We start from the raw sequence: 23,416 nt of genomic DNA, 5'->3' as shown, positions 1-23,416 counted from the left end.
GCACAAATACCCCCACTGTGTCAGATATACATTGCCGACCCAGTGCCGGATACAGAAATTCCCCCACAGTGCCAGATACACATGTCCCCCCAGTGCCAGATATCCCCCAGTGCCAGATATCCCTCAGTGCCAGGTATACATGCCCCCCCAGTGCCAGATATCCCTCAGTGCCAGGTATACATGCCCCCCCAGTGCCAGATATCCCTCAGTGCCAGGTATACATGCCCCCCCAGTGCCAGATATCCCTCAGTGCCAGGTATACATGCCCCCCCAGTGCCAGATATCCCTCAGTGCCAGGTATACATGCCGCCCCAGTGCCAGATATCCCTCAGTGCCAGGTATACATGCCCCCCCAGTGCCAGATATCCCTCAGTGCCAGGTATACATGCCCCCCCAGTGCCAGATATCCCTCAGTGCCAGGTATACATGCCCCCCCAGTGCCAGATATCCCCCAGTGCCAGGTATACATGCCCCCCCAGTGCCAGATATCCCTCAGTGCCAGGTATACATGCCCCCCCAGTGCCAGATATCCCTCAGTGCCAGGTATACATGCCCCCTCAGTGCCAGATATCCCTCAGTGCCAGGTATACATGCCCCCCCAGTGCCAGATATCCCCCAGTGCCAGGTATACATGCACCCCCAGTGCCAGATATCCCTCAGTGCCAGGTATACATGCCCCCCCAGTGCCAGATATCCCTCAGTGCCAGGTATACATGCCCCCCCAGTGCCAGATATCCCTCAGTGCCAGGTATACATGCCGCCCCAGTGCCAGATATCCCTCAGTGCCAGGTATACATGCCCCCCCAGTGCCAGATATCCCTCAGTGCCAGGTATACATGCCCCCCCCCCAGTGCCAGATATCCCTTAGTGCCAGGTATACATGCCCCCCCCCCCCAGTGCCAGATATCCCTTAGTGCCAGGTCCCCTGCTACTCGCCGCTGCTGTCCTGTCTGTGTGAGGGGAGGAGAGTGCAGCCTGTGCCTCTCCTTCCCCTCAGTCTCCGGCGGGTGCGGGTGTTTCAGTTCAATTCAGCGCCAATCCGTGAGCCAATCAGAGCTCGCGGGCGGCACTGGCTTGAATTAAAACACCCGCACCTGCCGGAGACTGAGGGGAAGGAGAGGCGCAGGCTGCGCTCTCCTCCTCTCACATCAGCGGCAGTGCGGTGGGGAGCAGCAGAGGCAGGGAGGGAAGAGGAGCGGTGGCAGTCAGTGTTATTATCAGTAAAGAGCCGTCCGTGAGCCAATCGGAGGTCACGGGCCGCAGCCAATCAGGAGCTGCCAAATGGCAGCTCCTGATTGGCTGCCGGTCCGTGACCTCCGATTGGCTCACGGACGGCATTGTAGTTAGGATAGCGCTGCGGCGTTAAAATAATTGTCGCCGTTAATTAGTTAATGCGTTAACGCGATATTAACGCGTTAACTTGCCCAGCCCTACTTAAAACATAAGGTGAAAACTGTTGGTGTGACTTGCATACATTGGGATACTAGGTATTATGTTACTGCGGAAGTGAACACAGAAACGCAGTGTGGTTCCGCTATTGTCCATGTGTGTTTGGTTCTTGGGTTGATGTATGAGGTGAAACAGGGGAGAAACTTTGCCCACTTATGGAAGCTGTGGGAAAGCCTATTGGTTACAGAAGTAAATAACCCAGAACTGTGTGAGAATGTTACGGATACTGTGGCAGTGGGAGAGTCTGAAATGTGCCCTTTCTCAAGCATGATTGGGGAGCTGGAGAATGATGAGAGCAGCAGTGGATGGATGATTGGGGAGCCAGGAAATGATGAGAGCAGCAGTGGATGACTGGGGAGCCAGAAAATGATGAGAGCAGTAGTGGATGAGTGAGGAGCCAGAGAATGATGAGAGCAGTAGTGAATGAGTGAGGAGCCAGAGAATGAGGAGAGCAGTAGTGCATGAGTGAGGAGCCAGAGAATGATGAGAGCAGTAGTGGATGACTGGGGAGCCAGAGAATGATGAGAGCAGTAGTGAATGAGTGAGGAGCCAGAGAATGAGGAGAGCAGTACTGGATGAGAGAGGAGCCAGAGAATGATGAGACCAGTGGTGGATGATTGTGGAGGCAGAGGATGAGAGCCAGAGAATGATGAATGCAGTAGCGGATGATTGGGGAGCCAGAGAATGATGAGACCAGTGGTGGATGATTGGGGAGGCAGAGGATGAGAGCCAGAGAATGATGAGTGCAGTAGCGGATGATTGGGGAGCCAGGGAATGATGACAGCACTAGTGGATCAGTGAGGAGCCAGGGAAAAATGAGAGCAGTGGATGAATGGGGAGCCAGGGAATGATGAGAGCAGCCATGAATGATTGGGGAGCCAGAGAATGATGAGCACAGTAGTGGATGATTGGAGAGCCAGAGAACGATGAGACAAGTAGTGGGTGATTGAGGAGCCAGAGAATGACAAGCGTAGTAGATTATTGGGGATACAGAAAATGATGAGAGCAGTACTGGATGATTGGGGAGGCAGAGAATTATGAGAGCAGTAGTGGATGACTGAGAAGCTAGAGGATGATTGGAAAGCCAGAGAATGACTAAAGCAGCAGTGGATGATTTGGGAGCCAGAATGATGAGAGCAGTAGTGGATAAGTGAGGAGACAGAGAATGATAAGACCAGTAGTGGATGATTGGGGAGGCAGAGAATGATGAGAGCAGTAGTGGATAATTGGGGAGCTGGGGAATGAAGAGAGTAGTGGATGATTGAGGAGCCAGAAAATGACGAGAGAAGTAGTAGTTGATTGCAAAGCCAGAGAATGATGAGAGCAGTAGTGGATAATTGGGGAGCTAGGGAATGATGAGAGCAGTAGTGGTTGATTGGGAAACCAGAGGATGAAGAGAGCAGTAGTGGATAACTAGGGAGCCAGAGAATGACGAGAGTAGTGGATGATCGGGAAGCCAGAGAATGATGAGAGCAGTAGTGGATGATTGGGGAACCAGAATGATGAGAGCAGTAGTGGATGATTGAGGAGCCAGAGAATGATGAGACCAGTAGTGTATGACTGGGGAGGCAGAGAATGATGAGATCAGTAGTGGATTATTGGGGAACCAGAGAACGTCGAGAGGAGCAGTGTATGATCGAGGAGCCAGAGAATGATGAGTGCAGTAGCGGATAATTGGAGAGCCAGAGACTGGCTCTCATCATTCCCTGGATCCCCAATCATCAGTAGTGGATTACTGGGGATCCAGGGAATGATGAAAACAGTAGCGGATGATTGGGGAGGCAGAGAAGGATGAGAACAGCAGTGGATGATTGGAAGCCAGGGAATTATGAGAGCAGTAGTGGATTATTGGGGATTCCAGGCTCCAATAATAGGATTTTAACTACCTACCGGTAAATCATTTTCTCGTAGTCCGTAGAGGATGCTGGGGTTCCATTTAGTACCATGGGGTATAGACAGATCCCTTGGGTGCCATAGGCACTTTTAGAGTTTAATAGTGTGGGCTGGCTCCTCCCTCTATGGCCCTCCTACCAGACTCAGTGTAGAAACTGTGCCAAGGAGACGGACATACTTCGAGAGAAGGAAATATACAGATAGTGGTGAGATTCACACCAGCTCACACATAACAAACGGAAAGCCAAGCTAACCAGCTTGAACAATTCAGCAACGGCTGTACAACAGTACTTAACCAAGTAACAATGCAGTACTTAACCAAGTAACAATGCAGGAAAATGAAGCGCTGTGCGGGCACCCAGCATCCTCTATGGACTACGAGAAAAGGATTGACCGGTAGGTAATTAAAATCCTTGTTTCTCTTACGTCCTAGAGGATGCTAGGGTTCCATTTAGTACCCTGGGGATGTACCAAAGCTCCCAGTACGGGAGGGATAGCACTGAGGCTCCTGGAGAACAGACTGACCAAACTTAAGGTCCTCAGAAGCCAAAGTATCGAACTTGTAGAACTTAGCAAACGTGTTCCACCCTGACCAAGTAGCCGCTCTGCAAAGTTGAAAAGCCGAGACGCCCCGGGCAGCCGCCCAGGAAGAACCCACTTTACGAGTAGAGTGGGCCTTAACAGATTTTGGGGACGGCAATCCTGCCATAGAATAAGCATGCTGGATAGTAAACCTGATCCAACAAGAAATTGTCTGATTAGAAGCAGGATACCCAACCTTGTTGGGAGCATAAAGGACAAACAGAGCGTCCGACTTTCTGTAACGAGAAGTTCTCTTCACATAATTCTTCAAAGCCCTCACAACATCCAAGGACTTAGAGGTAATTGAGGAGTCAGTAGCCACTGGCACCACAATAGGTTGGTTGTTATGAAAAGCTGACACAACCTTTGGAAGAAATTGCTGATGCGTCATGGAAGATCAAGTATGTATGACAATGCCCCCAATTCTGACAGCCTTCCAAGTAAGAAACTTGACCTCCACCTCCTGTAGAGGCTCGAACCAATCCGATTGCAGGAACTGAAGCACCTCATTAAGATCCCACGGTGCAGTAGGAGGCACAAAGGGAGGTTGGATGTGCAGAACCCCTTTCAAGAAAGTCTGAACCTCAGGGAGAGCAGCCAATTGTTTCTGGAAGAAAATGGACAAGGCCTAAATCTGGACTTTTATGGAGCCCAAGTGAAGGCCCACATCCACACCTGCTTGCAGAAAAAGGAGAAACCGTCCTAGTTGAAACTCCACTGTAGGAAACTTCTTGGATTCACACCGACACACATACTTTTTTCAAATCCGATGGTAATGTTTAGACGTTACTCCCTTCCTAGCCTGTATCAGGGCAGGAATGACTTTGTTCGGAATGCCCTACCGAGCTAAGATCAGGCGTTAAACCAACATGCCGTCAAACGTAGCCGCAGTAAGTCTTGATAAGCGAATGGCCCCTGTTGCAGAAGGTCCTCGCGCAGAGGAAGAGGCCTCGGATCCTCCAGCAGTAATTCTAGAAGATCCACGTACCAAACCCTTCTTGGCCAGTCCGGAGCAATGAGGATTACCTGAACTCTTGTTCTTTTTATTAGTTAGAGAATCCTTGTGATGAGTGGAAGTGGAGGGAACACATACACTGACTTGAACACCAACGGAGTTACCCACTGCCTGTGGGTCTTTCGACCTGGAACAGTACCTCCGAAGCTTCTTTTTGGAGGCGGGAGGCCATTAAGTCTATTTGAGGTACACCCCAAAGACTTGTTACCTCCGCGAACACCTCTGGGTGGAGGCCCGATTCTCCTGGATGGGGATCGTATCTGCTGAGGAAGTCTGCTTCCCAGTTGTCCACTCCCGGAATGAAGATTGCTGACAGTGCCACTGCATGCCTTTCTTCCCAGAGGATTCTTGTTACCTTTGACATTGCAGCTGTGCTCTTCGTTCCACCCTGTCGGTTGATGTAGGACACCGCTGTTACATTTTCCGACTGAACCTGAATGGCCTGATCTTGTAGAAGATGTGCCGCTTGTAGAAGACCGTTGTACACGGCCCTTAGTTCCAGAATGTTTATCGGAAGGATAGCTTCTAGACTTGACCACTTTCCTAGGAAGTTTTCCCCTTGGGTGACTGCTTCCCAACCTCTGAGACTTGCATCCGTGGTTAGAAGGATCCAATTCTGAATCACAAACCTGTGGCCCTCGAGAAAATGAGGGGTTTGCAGCCACCAGAGGAGTGAAATTCTGTCTTTCAGCGACAGGCATATCTGTTGGTGCATGTGAAGATGAGTTCCTGACCATCTGTCCAGGAGATCTAGTTGGAAGGATCGTGCATGAAATCTTCCGTACTGTAGAGCCTCATAGGAGGCAACCATCTTCCCCAGAAGACGAATGCATTGATAAACCGATACCCGGGCAGGCTTCAGAACCTCCCGGACCATTGACTGGATCACCAACGCTTTCTCCACCGGTAGAAACACCCTCTGTACTTCCGTGTCGAGTATCATCCCCAGGAAGGACAGTCTCCTTGTCGGCTCCAAATGTGACTTTGAAAGGTTCAGGATCCATCCATGATCCTGAAGTGGTCGAGTTGAGAGAGCAATGCTCAGTAACAGCTTCTCCCTGTAAGATGCCTTTATCAGCAGATTGTCCAGTTATGGAATTATGTTCACTCCCGGCTTGCAGAGGAGTAGCATCATCTCTGCCATGACCTTGGTGAATACCCTCGGTGCTCTGGAGAGGCCAAATGGCAGAGCCTGGAAGGGATAGTGACAGTCCAGCAGCGCAAATCTGAGCTAAGCCTGGTGAGGCGACCAGATTGGAACGTGAAGGTACGCATCCTTGATATCCAGGGATACCAGGAATTCCCCCTCCTCGAGACCTGAGAACACTGCTCTCAGAGACTCCATCTTAAATTTGAATTCCCTCAAGTAGGGGTGTTCAATGACTTTAGGTTTAATATCGGCCTCATCGAACCGTCCGGTTTCGGCACCACAAACAGGTGTGAGTAATAACATTTTGTTGTTAGGTGAGGTGGAACTGGAAAAATTACATTTGTTTGTACCAATTATTTAATGGCTTCCTGTAGGATACCACTTTCTGTCAGCAAAGCTGGTAAGCCTGATTTGAAGAATCTGTGAGGTGGGAGTTCTTGAAACTCCAGTCGGTACCCCTGGGCAACAATATGTTTTACCCAGGGGTCTAGGCATGATGATGCCCAGATGTGACTGAAAACCTTTAGTCTTGCTCCCACCTGCCTGACCCCCAGGATGGGAGGTCCACCATCATGCTGAAGACTTGGAGGAAGCAGAATCTGGTTTCTGTTCCTAGGAACCTGTTGGTGCAGGTTTCCTGGATTTCCCCCGACCTCCACTAAAGAAAGTAGAAGTGGGTTTGGACTTTTTAACTTATGCGGTCTGAAAGGACTGCATTGTAGACGTAGGATAAGATTTCCTAGTCGGTGGTGTTGCTGAGGGAAGGAAGGTTGACTTACCCAAAGTCGCCGTGGAGATCCACGCATCCAATGCGTCCCCAAATAGAGCCTGACCTGTGAAGGGTAGGTTCTCCACACTTTCCTTGGATTCTGTATCCGCAGACCATTGGCGCAGCCAGAGTCCTTTGCATGCTGAGACAGCCATGGAAGAAGCCCTTGAATTAAGGTGGCCTTGGTCCTTGAACACCCACGGACACAAAAAAATTCAATGTCACTCCTATCCATAGTATCTAATTCCTCTAGTAATGTGCCTGACCACTTTACAATGGCTTTAGAAATCCACGCACAAGCAATAGTGGGCCATTAAGCAACTCATGTAGCTGTGTATAGTGATTTGAGCGTAGTCTCAATCTTGCGGTCAGCCGGCTCCTTTAAACCGGAGACAGGTAAAACCACCTTTTTAGACAACCTAGATACAGAAGCATCTACTATAGGGGGGTTTTCCCACTTTTTCCTGTCCTCTTCAAGGTATAAGCAATGAGAATCCTTTTTGGGATCTGGAATATTTTCTCTGGGTTTTCCCAGGATTTTTCAAACAAGGAGTTTAACTCCTTAGAAGCAGGGAAGGTAAGGGAGGATTTCTTATTGTGTGAAAAGTAGGCCTCCTCTACCTGCTCAGGTACTTTTTCAGTAATGTGTAAAATGTCCCTAATGGCCTCAATCATTAGTTGCACCCCCTTAGCAAGGGATGCATCTCCCCCCTGCATATCCTCATCACTGTCCCCTGTATCAGAGTCGGTATCCGTGTCGGCTTGCATTATCTGGGCAAGAGCACGCTTTTTCGGGTACATAGTGGGGGATTTTGATTGGGTAGTGGGAGCTAAATATGTCAAAACCTCTACAGATTTTCTTAAAACCTGTGTTTTATTCTCATTATGTGACATCCTAGATAAAATCTGAGATATAAATCCCCTAATAGAATCCACCCATGGGGGTTTGGACTCAGAAGGATGAGAAGGTGCAGTCCTGAGTACATGGAATAGACTCTTCAGGAGAAGATACACACTCTGCAGCACAAAATACAGAGTCCCTACACATGGTAATGCGAGATATACAGCCACACAGACACACAGGAAAATGTCAGACACAGTTTCCCACAGAGTACCTTCAGAGAGTCACAGAGTATAAGGAGCCAGCCACACAGAGCCCCAGTAGGCAGTAAATACAAAAAACAGCCAGCGCTGACTGAGTAACCTTAATAGGATAAACAGTTCTTATAAACACTCCCCCCGCCCCGCCCCCCCATCTATAACACCCTGGTACCGCGGAGGTATACTGGAGTTTTGTGGAGGGCAGCGCTCCCTGTCAGCGTCTCTTCTGTGTGATCTGCAGGGAGAAAATGGCGCTGGTGAGTGCTGGATATGCTCTGAGGAGAAGTCCCGCCCACTGTAATGGTGCGTCTTCCCACACTTAATAGATTCTAAAGGCCTGAGGTATTTGTGTTGCTAACAGCGGGATTATCGCCTTTTAGCATATTTGATCAGTGTAGCGTATGTGCGCTGGCCGAGGACGCCCCTCACAGCGCTGCACACAGTGTGCCACTGAGTCTTACGGAGCGCAGCCTGTCAGAGCTGCGCTCCCACCCTTGTGCCGCCATTCCCGCTGGCGACATACTCACACTCTTCTTTCTTCTGGCTCTGTTGGGGGGTGGCGGTCGTGCTGCGGGAGTGAGCGGTCGCCTCGTGGGTTTGAGATCAGCACCCTCAGGAGCTCAGTGTCCTGTCAGCGGATAGAGAACCATTAATTTCTAGAGTTGGTTCCTACTCCCACCCTAAGTCCCACGAAGCAGGGAGGCTGTTGCCAGCAGCCTTCCTGTACCTAACAACTTTTAGAAAAACAATAAAACTAGAAAAACTCCTAGGAGCTCCACTAGCTGTGACCGGCTCCTCCGGGCACATTTTCTAAACTGAGTAGGAGGGGCATAGAGGGATGAGCCAGCCCACACTATTAAACTCTTACAGTGCCCATGGCTCCCAAGGGACCCGTCTATACCTGATGGTAGTAAATGGAACCCCAGCATCCTCTAGGACGTAAGAGAAAAGAGGTCTTTGAATATCCGTATCATGCTCCAAGGCCACATTTTAAAAGTCCACTTGTCCCATTACTCATTACCCATTATTGAGGATCCGTTCTGAGAGAATAGCTATAGATTTGGTTGGACTGCCAATAAAATCCACAGAAGGCCATCAATATATTTTCATAATATTGGATTACGCTACCATATACTCGGAAGTGATACCATTGTGCAATACATCGACAAACACCATTGACAGAGAACTAGTATATGTCTTTAGCAGGCACATTTATGTCAGAAATCATGAAAGAATGATGCCGCCTGTTTAAAATGACTCAGATAAGATCCTCCACATATCACCCCCAGGCTAATGGGAAAGTGGAGAGGTGTAATAGAACTTTAAAGAACACGCTGGATAAAGATGGAAGAGATTGCGAGTATTTACTACCTTATTTATTGCGGCCATAAGAGAGGTTCCTCTATCCTCCACAGGGTTTTTACCCATTGATTTGTTGTACGAGAGATCCCCAAGGGGATTACTGGACATCGCCAAAGAGACATGTGAGGAGTAATCCAGTCCATCTACAACTGTTATTGTGCATGTGTCTCAGATGCAGGACAGAATGGCTGCAGTGGTGCCGATAGTGAGAGAGCACTTGGAACAGGCACAACAGGCACGGCAGCGGGTATAATATCACAATGCCCAGTATGTATCTTGGGTACATCGTTGGCAGAGGTTTGATAAAGCCCCAACTTAATAAAATGAAGGCAATACAAATTTGACCACCACCAGTAAATAAGAAGCAGGTGAGAGCGCTCTCAGGAATCACGGGATATTATAGAAGGTTTTTACCCAAGTTTGCCACCATTGCTGTCCCACTGACAGTCCTTACCAAGGGCAAACAGAAAAAATAGTAATGTGGAGTCCTGAAGCAGAAAAGGCTATTCAGGTGTGGAAGGTAGAATAGCATTGTGTACCCAACGAGTTCTGATGACTCCTGACTTTCAAAGGGAATATATGGTGCAAACTGATGCATCGGATGTAGCATAGGTGCGGTTCTGTCCCAGAACAAAGAGGGTGAAGAAAATCACCTTATTTACTCAAGCAAAAGGTTAAAAATACATGAGTTAATCTATATCACTGTCGAGAAAAATAAGAATTTACTTACCGATAATTCTATTTCTCGGAGTCCGTAGTGGATGCTGGGGTTCCTGAAAGGACCATGGGGAATAGCGGCTCCGCAGGAGACAGGGCACAAAAAGTAAAGCTTTTAACCATGTGGTGTGTACTGGCTCCTCCCCCTATGACCCTCCTCCAAGCCTCAGTTAGGTACTGTGCCCGGACGAGCGTACACAATAAGGAAGGATCTTGAATCCCGGGTAAGACTCATACCAGCCACACCAATCACACCGTACAACTTGTGATCTAAAACCCAGTTAACAGTATGATAACAGAGGAGCCTCTGAAAGATGGCTTCCTACAACAATAACCCGATGAAGGCAACAATAACTATGTACAATTATTGCAGATAATCCGCACTTGGGATGGGCGCCCAGCATCCACTACGGACTCCGAGAAATAGAATTATCGGTAAGTAAATTCTTATTTTCTCTATCGTCCTAGTGGATGCTGGGGTTCCTGAAAGGACCATGGGGATTATACCAAAGCTCCCAAACGGGCGGGAGAGTGCGGATGACTCTGCAACACCGAATGAGAGAACTCCAGGTCCTCTTTTGCCAGGGTATCAAATTTGTAGAATTTTACAAACGTGTTCTCCCCCGACCACGTAGCTGCTCGGCAGAGTTGTAATGCCGAGACCCCTCGGGCAGCCGCCCAAGATGAGCCCACCTTCCTTGTGGAATGGGCCTTAACAGATTTAGGCTGTGGCAGGCCTGCCACAGAATGTGCAAGTTGAATTGTGCTACAAATCCAACGAGCAATCGACTGCTTAGAAGCAGGAGCACCCAGCTTGTTGGGTGCATACAGTATAAACAGCGAGTCAGATTTTCTGACTCCAGCCGTCCTTGAAATGTATATTTTTAAAGCTCTAACAACGTCCAACAACTTGGAGTCCTCCAAGTCGCTTGTAGCCGCAGGCACTACAATAGGCTGGTTCAGGTGAAACGCTGATACCACCTTAGGGAGAAAATGCGGACGCGTCCGCAGTTCTGCCCTATCCGAATGGAAAATTAGATATGGGCTTTTGTAAGATAAAGCCGCCAGTTCTGACACTCTCCTGGCTGAAGCCAGGGCTAGTAGCATGGACACTTTCCATGTGAGATATTTCAAATCCACCTTTTTTAGTGGTTCAAACCAATGGGATTTGAGGAAATCTAAAACTACGTTTAGATCCCACGGTGCCACCGGAGGCACTACAGGGGGCTGTATACGCAGTACACCCTTAACAAAAGTCTGGACTTCAGGAACTGAGGCCAATTCTTTTTGGAAGAATATTGACAGGGCCGAAATTTGAACCTTAATAGATCCCAACTTGAGACCCATAGACAATCCTGATTGCAGGAAATGCAGGAATCGACCCAGTTGAAATTCCTCCGTCGGAGCACTCCGATCCTCGCACCACGCAACATATTTTCGCCAAATGCGGTGATAATGTTTCGCGGTTACTTCCTTCCTTGCTTTAATCAAAGTAGGAATGACTTCTTCCGGAATGCCTTTTCCCTTTAGGATCCGGCGTTCAACCGCCATGCCGTCAAACGCAGCCGCGGTAAGTCTTGAAACAGACAAGGACCTTGCTGAAGCAGGTCCCTTCTCAGAGGTAGAGGCCACGGATCGTCCGTGATCATCTCTTGAAGTTCCGGGTACCAAGTCCTTCTTGGCCAATCCGGAGCCACTAGTATCGTTCTTACTCCTCTTTTCCGTATAATTCTCAATACCCTTGGTATGAGAGGCAGAGGAGGAAACACATACACCGACTGGTACACCCAAGGCGTTACCAGCGCGTCCACAGCTATTGCCTGCGGGTCTCTTGACCTGGCGCAATACCTGTCCAGTTTTCTGTTGAGGCGAGACGCCATCATGTCCACCATTGGTCTTTCCCAACGGGTTACAAGCATGTGGAAAACTTCTGGATGAAGTCCCCACTCTCCCGGGTGAAGGTCGTGTCTGCTGAGGAAATCTGCTTCCCAGTTGTCCACTCCCGGGATGAACACTGCTGACAGTGCCATCACATGATTCTCCGCCCAGCGAAGAATCCTCGCAGCTTCTGCCATTGCACTCCTGCTTCTTGTACCGCCCTGTCTGTTTACATGGGCGACTGCCGTGATGTTGTCCGACTGGATCAACACCGGTTTTCCTTGAAGCAGAGGTTCTGCCTGACTTAGAGCATTGTAGATTGCTCTTAGTTCCAGAATGTTTATGTGAAGAGACATCTCCAGGCTCGACCACACGCCCTGGAAGTTCCTTCCTTGTGTGACTGCTCCCCAACCTCTCAGGCTGGCGTCCGTGGTCACCAGGATCCAATCCTGTATGCCGAATCTGCGGCCCTCCAATAGATGAGCGCTCTGCAACCACCACAGAAGAGATACCCTTGTCCTTGGAGACAGGGTTATCCGCCGGTGCATCTGAAGATGCGACCCTGACCATTTGTCGAGCAGATCCCTCTGGAAAATTCTTGCGTGGAATCTGCCGAATGGAATTGCTTCGTAAGAAGCCACCATTTTTCCCAGGACTCTTGTGCATTGATGTACAGACACCTTTCCTGGCTTTAGGAGGTTCCTGACCAGTTCGGATAACTCCTTGGCTTTTTCCTCCGGGAGAAATACCTTTTTCTGAACCGTGTCCAGAATCATCCCTAGGAACAGCAGACGTGTTGTCGGAATTAACTGGGATTTTGGAATATTCAAAATCCACCCGTGCTGTTTTAGCACTTCTTGAGACAGTGCTACTCCCATCTCTAGCTGTTCTCTTGACCTTGCCCTTATTAGGAGATCGTCCAAGTATAGGATAATTAACACGCCTTTTCTTCGAAGAAGAATCATCATCTCGGCCATTACTTTGGTAAAGACCCGAGGTGCCGTGGACAATCCAAACGGCAGCGTCTGAAACTGATAGTGACAGTTTTGTACGACGAACCTGAGGTACCCCTGGTGTGAGGGGTAAATTGGGACGTGGAGATACGCATCCTTGATGTCCAAGGATACCATAAAGTCCCCTTCTTCCAGGTTCGCTATCACCGCTCTGAGTGACTCCATCTTGAACTTGAACTTTTTTATGTACAGGTTCAGGGATTTCAGATTTAGGATAGGTCTTACCGAGCCGTCCGGCTTCGGTACCACAAATAGAGTGGAATAATACCCCTTTCCCTGTTGTAAAAGGGGTACTTTGACTATCACCTGCTGAGAGTACAGCTTGTGAATGGCTTCCAAGACCGTCACCCTGTCGGAGGGGGACGTTGGTAAAGCAGACTTCAGGAAACGGCGAGGTGGAGACGTCTCTAGTTCTAACCTGTACCCCTGAGATATTATCTGCAGGATCCAGGGATCTACCTGCGAGTGAGCCCACTGCGCGCTGAAATTCTTGAGACGACCCCCCACCGCCCCCGAGTCCGCTTGAGAAGCCCCAGCGTCATGCTGAGGCTTTTGTAGAAGCGGGGGAGGGCTTCTGTTCCTGGGAAGGAGCTGCCTGTTGCTGTCTCTTCCCCTTTCCTCTGCCTCGTGGCAGATATGAATATCCCTTTGCTCTCTTGTTTTTAAAGGAACGAAAGGGCTGCGGTTGAAAAGACGGTGTCTTTTTCTGTTGGGGAGTGACTTGAGGTAAAAATGTGGATTTCCCGGCTGTAGCCGTGGCCACCAAATCCGATAGACCAACACCAAATAACTCCTCCCCTTTATACGGCAAAACTTCCATATGCCGTTTTGAGTCCGCATCACCTGACCACTGTCTCGTCCATAAACTTCTTCTGGCCGAAATGGACATAGCACTTACCCGTGATGCCAGTGTGCAAATATCCCTCTGTGCATCACGCATATAAAGAAATGCATCTTTTATTTGCTCTAAAGACAGTAAAACATTGTCCCTATCCAGGGTATCAATATTTTCAATCAGGGACTCTGACCAGGCTACCCCAGCACTGCACATCCAGGCTGTTGCTATAGCTGGTCGTAGTATAACACCTGTATGTGTGTATATACTTTTTTGGATATTTTCCATCCTCCTATCTGCTGGATCTTTAAGTGCGGCCGTCTCAGGAGAGGGTAACGCCACTTGTTTTGATAAGCGTGTGAGCGCCTTGTCCACCCTAGGAGGTGTTTCCCAGCGCGCCCTAACCTCTGGCGGGAAAGGGTATAAAGCCAATAACTTCTTTGAAATTAGCATTTTTTTATCGGGGGCAACCCACGCTTCATCACACACCTCATTTAATTCTTCTGATTCAGGAAAAACTATAGGTAGTTTTTTCACACCCCACATAATACCCTGTTTAGTGGTACCTGTAGTATCAGCTATATGTAACGCCTCCTTCATTGCCAAAATCATATAACGTGTGGCCCTACTGGAAAATACGGTTGATTCGTCACCGTCACCACTGGAATCAGTGCCTGTGTCTGGGTCTGGGTCTGTGTCGACCGACTGAGGCAAAGGGCGTTTTACAGCCCCTGACGGTGTTTGAGGCGCCTGGACAGGCACTAATTGATTGTCCGGCCGTCTCATGTCGTCAAACGACTGCTTTAGCGTGTTGACACTATCCCGTAATTCCATAAATAAAGGCATCCATTCTGGTGTCGACCCCCTAGGAGGTGACATCCCCATATTTGGCAATTGCTCCGCCTCCACACCAATATCGTCCTCATACATGTCGACACACACGTACCGACACACAGCAGACACACAGGGAATGCTCTAAACGAAGACAGGACCCCACTAGCCCTTTGGGGAGACAGAGGGCGAGTTTGCCAGCACACACCAAAAGCGCTATATATGACAGGGATAGCCTTATAATAAGTGCTCCCTATATAGCTGCTTTAAATATATATATATAATGCCACAATTTTGCCCCCCCTCTCTTGTTTTACCCTGTTTCTGTAGTGCAGTGCAGGGGAGAGACTGGGAGCCTTCCTGACCAGCGGAGCTGTGAGAGGAAAATGGCGCAGTGTGCTGAGGAGATAGGCCCCGCCCCTTTTTCGGCGGGCTCGTCTCCCGCTCTTCAATGGATTCAGGCAGGGGTTAAATATCTCCATATAGCCCCCGGAGGCTATATGTGAGGTATTTTATGCCTAAAAAAGGTTTTTCATTGCTGCCCAGGGCACCCCCCCCCAGCGCCCTGCACCCTCAGTGACTGCCGTGTGAAGTGTGCTGAGAGCAATGGCGCACAGCTGCAGTGCTGTGCGCTACCTTAAGAAGACTGAGGAGTCTTCTGCCGCCGATTCTGGACCATCTTCTGTCTTCAGCATCTGCAAGGGGGCCGGCGGCGCGGCTCCGGTGACCCATCCAGGCTGTACCTGTGATCGTCCCTCTGGAGCTTGATGTCCAGTAGCCAAGAAGCCAATCCATCCTGCACGCAGGTGATTTGACTCCTTCTCCCCTAAGTCCCTCGTTGCAGTGAGCCTGTTGCCAGCAGGACTCACTGTAAAATAAAAAACCTAGCTAAACTTTTTCTAAGCAGCTCTTTAGGAGAGCCACCTAGATTGAACCCTTCTCGGCCGGGCACAAAAACCTAACTGAGGCTTGGAGGAGGGTCATAGGGGGAGGAGCCAGTACACACCACATGGTTAAAAGCTTTACTTTTTGTGCCCTGTCTCCTGCGGAGCCGCTATTCCCCATGGTCCTTTCAGGAACCCCAGCATCCACTAGGACGATAGAGAAAAAAGCATTGCCAATAAAGTGGGGATTAGGCACTCTCAGGTACTACTTGCTAGGAAGAAAACTCGGGTTGATCACTGATCATGGGAAAATTAGGAGGCAGGTCTCAACATTGCAAATGGTTACATTTTCAGAGCATAGGCCAGGAAAACAACTGTCCAATGAAGACACTTTGGGGGTCATTCCGAATTGATCGCTAGTTGAAAATGTTCACTGCACAGCGATGATGCAAAAAAAACGGCTCTTCTGCGTATGCGGCGCAATGTGCACGCGCGACGTACTTTCACAACGGCCGATGTAGTTTCACACAAGGTCTAGCGAAGATTTTCAGTCGCACTGATGGCCGCAGAGTGATTGACATGAAGGGGGCGTTTCTGGGTGTCAACTGACCGTTTTCAGGGAGTGTTCGAAAAAACGCAGGCGTGCCAGGAAAAACGCAGGTGTGGCTGGGCGAACGCAGGGCGTGTTTGTGACGTCAAATCAGGAACTGAATGGTCTGAAGTGATCGCAAGCCCTGAGTAGGTCTGAAGCTACCCAGAAACGGCACAATATTTTTTTGTAGCCGCTCTGCAATCCTTTCGTTAGCTCTTCTGCTAAGCTAAGATACACTGCCGGAGGGCGGCGGCTTAGCGCTTGCACGGCTGCTAAAAACAGCTAGCGAGCGATCAACTCGGAATGACCCCCTTTGTCTTGTGTGTTTCATTCGGGGGCTGCAGTTTTTCCACCCCACATTTTGAAACAAATGGGGAATATGTGATAGAAGCAATGGGAAGTGACAAACAGGAGATATGTTTGTCTCAGGTTTCTGTCCTATGGCCCTCATTCCGAGTCGTTCGCTCGTTCTTTTTCATCGCATCGCAGTGAAAATCCGCTTAGTACGCATGCGCAATGTTCGCACTGCGACTGCGCCAAGTAATTTTGCTATGAAGAAAGGATTTTTACTCACGGCTTTTTCATCGCTCCGGCGATCGTAGTGTGATTGACAGGAAATGGGTGTTACTGGGCGGAAACACGGCGTTTTATGGGTGTGTGGATGAAAACGCTACCGTTTCCGGAAAAAACGCAGGAGTGGCCGGAGAAACGGGGGAGTGTCTGGGCGAACGCTGGGTGTGTTTATGACGTCAAACCAGGAACGACAAGCACTGAACTGATCGCACAGGCAGAGTAAGTCTGGAGCTACTCAGAAACTGCTAAGTAGTTTGTAATCGCAATATTGCGAATACATCGGTCGCAATTTTAAGAAGCTAAGATACACTCCCAGTAGGCGTAGGCTTAGCGTGTGTAACTCTGCTAAATTCGCCTTGTGACCGATCAACTCGGAATGAGGGCCTATATTTTTTAAAACTCCAGGAAGATGTTTGGGATTGCTCTGTTGAGAGCTTTTGGACTGTTGATAAAAGCCTTATAAAAGGTTCCTGGGGTGTGGATGTGACAGAGAAGGGAGGCCTACATCCAAAATGCCAATTTCAGGTTTTTAGGTCTTCAGCCTGAGAGCAGACTAATAAGGCTTTCACCTGCATATGGCCGATATAAGATGTGTCAGGGTTTGGCTCGAAGCTCACTACCTGAAGACACAGGCAGCAGGCTTGTTATTAGACGGTGAGTATTGTGCCTTTGTCTGTGTTTGTGGTAGGGGCATTTGGTCCTACCACTCAGAGAGGGGAATATATAATGTTTAGTAAGTGCTCAGATGGGCAAGGATTTATTTTAATGTTTTGTTTTTGTACTGCACAATAAAACTAGCCACGGCTAGATCGCACAAATACCCTGGACTGGTGTGCTGTTTTCCTGGCAGCTGTGTGTTGGGAGGTGTCCATCTACGCCAAAAGAGGGCACACCTATGCTGATCTACTCACAGATGAGATATACATGGATCTGGCGACTATGTTAGTACCTTACTTCTAGCGCTAGGACACTGCAACCAAACATTTTGTGTCATCTCTTCTAGGTGTGACGGGGTAAGTATTATACCCCTCTCCCTTACCTTAACCTAACCCTAATCCTAATCCTCCAGGGGTGTCAGCTGGAGCGAACCCTCTGGGGGTGTCGGCTATGGCTAACTCTCTTGGTTTGTTGGCTATGGCCAAAATAACTGCACCCAACCCTGTATTATGCTTTTTGGCTCTCTAGGTTTCTCCCTCTGGTTTTCTACTTGCTGTAATACTAAATACGGTGGGGTTGGTATCGAGATCCCGGCACTTGGGATTTCAGTGGTCAGAAAACCCAATGCGGCATACTGACTACCGATATTTTGACTGGATCCCATCCTGTGAAATATGTGCAATGTTTATTTTCTGTCTGGTGGAGAAAAATTCTATATGAAAAATAAGAATTTACTTACCGATAATTCTATTTCTCGTAGTCCGTAGTGGATGCTGGGAACTCCATAAGGACCATGGGGAATAGCGGCTCCGCAGGAGACTGGGCACAAAAGTAAAGCTTTAGGACTACCTGGTGTGCACTGGCTCCTCCCCCTATGACCCTCCTCCAAGCCTCAGTTAGGATACTGTGCCCGGACGAGCGTACACAATAAGGAAGGATTTTGAATCCCGGGTAAGGGGCCCTACTCACTGGCCGACCCGCCGCCGAGCTGCCCGACGGCGGATACGGCCGACGAGCGACCCGGCGGCGGGGGGGCAGTGACGGGGGGAGTGAAGTTTCTTCACTCCCCCCGTCACCCGGCTGCATTGAAGTGCAGGCTAATATGGATGAGATCGTCCATATTGGCCTGCATGCACAGCCGACGGGAGACCAGCGATGAGCGAGCGCGGGGACGCGCATCGTTCATCGCTGGAGTCTCCACACTGAAAGATATGAACGAGTTCTCGTTCATTTATGAACGAGATCGTTCATATCTTTCAGTATATCGGCCAGTGTGTAGGGCCTATAAGACTCATACCAGCCACACCAATCACACCGTACAACTTGTGATCTGAACCCAGTTAACAGCATGATAACAGAGGAACCTCTAGAAAAGATGGCTCACTACAACAATAACCCGATTTAGGTAACAATAACTATGTTCAAGTATTGCAGACAATCCGCACTTGGGATGGGCGCCCAGCATCCACTACGGACTACGAGAAATAGAATTATCGGTAAGTAAATTCTTATTTTCTCTGACGTCCTAGTGGATGCTGGGAACTCCGTAAGGACCATGGGGATTATACCAAAGCTCCCAAACGGGCGGGAGAGTGCGGATGACTCTGCAGCACCGAATGAGAGAACTCCAGGTACTCCTCAGCCAGGGTATCAAATTTGTAGAATTTTGCAAACGTGTTTGCCTCTGACCAAGTAGCTGCTCGGCAAAGTTGTAAAGCCGAGACCCCTCGGGCAGCCGCCCAAGATGAGCCCACCTTCCTTGTGGAATGGGCTTTTATAGATTTTGGCTGTGGCAGGCCTGCCACAGAATGTGCAAGCCGAATTGTCCTACAAATCCAACGAGCAATAGTCTGCTTAGAAGCAGGAGCACCCAGCTTGTTGGGTGCATACAGGATAAACAGCTAGTCAGATTTTCTGACTCCAGCCGTCCTGGAAACATATATTTTCAGGGCCCTGACTACGTCCAGCAACTTGGAGTCCTCCAAGTCCCTAGTAGCCGCAGGTACCACAATAGGCTGGTTCAGGTGAAACGCTGAAACCACCTTAGGGAGAAATTGAGGACGAGTCCTCAATTCTGCCCTGTCCGTATGAAAAATCAGGTAAGGGCTTTTATAGGATAAAGCCGCCAATTCTGACACACGCCTGGCCGAAGCCAGGGCCAACAGCATTACCACTTTCCATGTGAGATATTTTAAGTCCACAGTGGTGAGTGGTTCAAACCAATGTGATTTTAGGAACCCCAAACTACATTGAGATCCCAAGGTGCCACTGGAGGCACAAAAGGAGGCTGTATATGCAGCACCCCTTGACAAACGTCTGAACTTCAGGAACTGAAGCCAGTTCTTTCTGGAAGAAAATTGACAGGGCCGAAATTTGAACTTTAATGGACCCCAATTTTAGGCCCATAGACACTCCTGTTTGCAGGAAATGCATGAATCGACCCAGTTGAAATTCCTCTGTAGGGGCCTTCCTGGCCTCGCACCACGCAACATATTTCCGCCAAATGCGGTGATAATGCTTTGCGGTTACATCCTTCCTGGCTTTGATCAGGATAGGGATGACTTCATCCGGAATGCCTTTTTCCTTCAGGATCCGGCGTTCAACCGCCATGCCGTCAAACGCAGCCGCGGTAAGTCTTGGAACAGACAGGGTCCCTGCTGGAGCAGGTCCCTTCTTAGAGGTAGAGGCCACGGGTCCTCTGTGAGCATCTCTTGAAGTTCCGGGTACCAAGTCCTTCTTGGCCAATCCGGAGCCACGAGTATAGTTCTTACTCCTCTCCGTCTTATAATTCTCAGTACCTTGGGTATGAGAGGCAGAGGAGGGAACACATACACTGACTGGTACACCCACGGTGTTACCAGTGCGTCCACAGCTATTGCCTGAGGGTCCCTTGACCTGGCGCAATACCTGTCCAATTTTTTGTTGAGGCGGGACGCCATCATGTCCACCTTTAGTTTTTCCCAACGGATTACAATCATGTGGAAGTCCCCACTCTCCCGGGTGGAGGTCGTGCCTGCTGAGGAAGTCTGCTTCCCAGTTGTCCACTCCCGGAATGAACACTGCTGACAGTGCTATCACATGATTTTCCGCCCAGCGAAGAATCCTTGCAGCTTCTGCCATTGCCCTCCTGCTTCTTGTGCCGCCCTGTCTGTTTACGTGGGCGACTGCCGTGATGTTGTCTGACTGGACCAGCATCGGCTGACCTTGAAGCAGAGGTCTTGCTAAGCTTAGGGCATTGTAAATGGCCCTTAGCTCCAGGATATTTATGTGAAGTGATGTCTCCAGGCTTGACCACAAGCCCTGGAAATTTCTTCCCTGTGTGACTGCTCCCCAGCCTCGCAGGCTGGCATCCGTGGTCACCAGGACCCAGTCCTGAATGCCGAATCTGCGGCCCTCTAGAAGATGAGCACTCTGCAACCACCACAGGAGAGACACCCTTGTCTTTGGTGACAGGGTTATCCGCTGATGCATCTGAAGATGCGATCCGGACCATTTGTCCAGCAGGTCCCACTGGAAAGTTCTTGCGTGGAATCTGCCGAATGGAATTGCTTCGTAGGAAGCCACCATTTTTCCCAGGACCCTTGTGCATTGATGCACTGACTCTTGGCCTGGTTTTAGGAGGTTTCTGACTAGCTCGGATAACTCCCTGGCTTTCTCCTCCGGGAGAAACACCTTTTTCTGGACTGTGTCCAGGATCATCCCTAGGAATAGAAGACGTGTCGTCGGGATCAGCTGCGATTTTGGAATATTGAGAATCCAACCGTGCTGCCGCAACACTACTTGAGATAGTGCTACCCCGACTACCAACTGTTCCCTGGATCTTGCCCTTATCAGGAGATCGTCCAAGTAAGGGATAATTAAAACTCCCTTTCTTTGAAGGAGTATCATCATTTCGGCCATTACTTTGGTAAAGACCCGGGGTGCCGTGGACAACCCAAACGGCAGCGTCTGAAACTGATAGTGACAGTTCTGTACCACAAACCTGAGGTACCCTTGGTGAGAAGGGTAAATGGGGACATGGAGGTACGCATCCTTGATGTCCAGAGACACCATATAATCCCCTTCTTCCAGGTTCACAATCACCGCTCTGAGTGACTCCATCTTGAATTTGAACCTCTGTATGTAAGTGTTCAAGGATTTCAGATTTAAAATAGGTCTCACCGAGCCGTCCGGCTTCGGTACCACAAACAGCGTGGAATAATACCCCTTTCCCTGTTGCAGGAGGGGTACCTTGATTATCACCTGCTGGGAATACAGCTTGTGAATGGCTTCCAATACCGCCTCCCTGTCAGAGGGAGACGTCGGTAAAGCAGACTTTAGGAAACGGCGAGGGGGAGACGTCTCAAATTCCAATTTGTACCCCTGAGATACCACCTGAAGGATCCAGGGGTCCACTTGTGAGTGAGCCCACTGCGCGCTGAAATTCTTGAGACGGGCCCCCACCGTGCCTGAGTCCGCTTGTAAAGCCCCAGCGTCATGCTGAGGACTTGGCAGAGACGGGAGAGGGCTTCTGTTCCTGGGAACTGGCTGTTTGCTGCAGCCTTTTCCCTCTCCCTCTGCCACGGGGCAGAAATGAGGAGCCTTTTGCCCGCTTGCCCTTATGGGGCCGAAAGGACTGCGCCTGATAATACGGCGTCTTCTTATGTTGAGAGGCTACCTGGGGTAAAAATGTGGTTTTCCCAGCAGTTGCCGTGGCCACCAGGTCTGATAGACCTACCCCAAATAACCCCTCCCCTTTATAAGGCAATACTTCCATATGCCTTTTGGAATCCGCATCACCTGACCACTGCCGCGTCCATAACCCTCTTCTGGCAGAAATGGACAGCGCACTTACTCTTGATGCCAGTCGGCAGATATCCCTCTGTGCATCACGCATATATAAAAATGCATCTTTTAAATGCTCTATAGTCAGTAATATACTGTCCCTATCTAGGGTATCAATATTGTCGGTCAGGAAATCCGACCAAGCCACCCCAGCACTGCACATCCAGGCTGAGGCGATTGCTGGTCGTAGTATAACTCCCGTGTGAGTGTATATACATTTTAGGATATTCTCCTGCTTTCTGTCAGCAGGTTCCTTAAGGGCGGCCGTATCAGGAGACGGTAGTGCCACCTGTTTAGACAAGCGTGTGAGCGCTTTATCCACCCTAGGGGGTGTTTCCCAACGTGCCCTATCCTCTGGCGGGAAAGGGTATGTTGCCAATAACCTTTTAGGAATTATCAGTTTTTTTATCGGGGGAAACCCACGCTTCATCACACACTTCATTTAATTCCTCAGATGCAGGAAAAACTACAGGCAGTTTTTTCTCACCAAACATAATACCCTTTTTAGTGGTACTTGTATTATCAGAAATATGTAAAACATTTTTCATTGCCTCAATCATGTAACGTGTGGCCCTACTGGAAGTCACATTCGTCTCTTCATCGTCGACACTGGAGTCAGTATTCGTGTCGGCGTCTATATCTGCCATCTGAGGTAACGGGCGTTTTAGAGCCCCTGATGGCCTTTGAGACGCCTGGACAGGCACAAGCTGAGTAGCCGGCTGTCTCATGTCATCAACCGTCTTTTGTAAAGTGCTGACACTGTCACGTAATTCCTTCCATAAGCCCATCCACTCAGGTGTCGACTCCCTAGGGGGTGACATCTCCATTACAGGCAATTGCTCCGCCTCCACATCATATTCCTCCTCATACATGTCGACACAATCGTACCGACACACAGCACACACACAGGGAATGCTCTGATAGAGGACAGGACCCCACTAGCCCTTTGGGGAGATAGAGGGAGAGTATGCCAGCACACACCAGAGCGCTATATATATACTGGGATAACACTATAAAGAGTGTTTTTCCCTTATAGCTGCTGTTTATATTATTACTGCACCAAATTAGTGGCCCCCCCTCTTGTTTTACCCTTTTCTGTAGTGCAGGACTGCAGGGGAGAGTCAGGGAGACGTCCTTCCAGCGGAGCTGTGAGGAAAAATGGTGCCAGTGTGCTGAGGAGATAGGCTCCGCCCCCTTCTCGGCTGACTTTTCACCCGCTTTTTGCTGTATTCTGGCAGGGGTTAATATACATCCATATAGCCCTGGGGGTTATATGTGATGTATTTTTGCC

The 23,416-nt window shown here is 49.4% G+C and overlaps 2 protein-coding genes across 2 annotated transcripts in view; both read right to left on the bottom strand.

Moving 5' to 3' along the window:
• The window catches only part of LOC135057085 (uncharacterized), a 653,135-nt gene that overhangs the window by 460,826 nt on the left and 168,893 nt on the right, over positions 1-23,416 (bottom strand).
• Positions 1-23,416, bottom strand: part of LOC135055787 (zinc finger protein 271-like) — a 79,240-nt gene that overhangs the window by 16,144 nt on the left and 39,680 nt on the right. The window lies entirely within an intron of this gene.

The sequence above is a fragment of the Pseudophryne corroboree genome, chromosome 3 (assembly GCF_028390025.1).
Source record: "Pseudophryne corroboree isolate aPseCor3 chromosome 3, aPseCor3.hap2, whole genome shotgun sequence".
NCBI lineage: Eukaryota > Metazoa > Chordata > Amphibia > Anura > Myobatrachidae > Pseudophryne > Pseudophryne corroboree.
The sequence above is the reverse complement of the archived record's forward strand: the minus strand, read 5'-3'. Positions and strand labels throughout refer to the sequence as shown.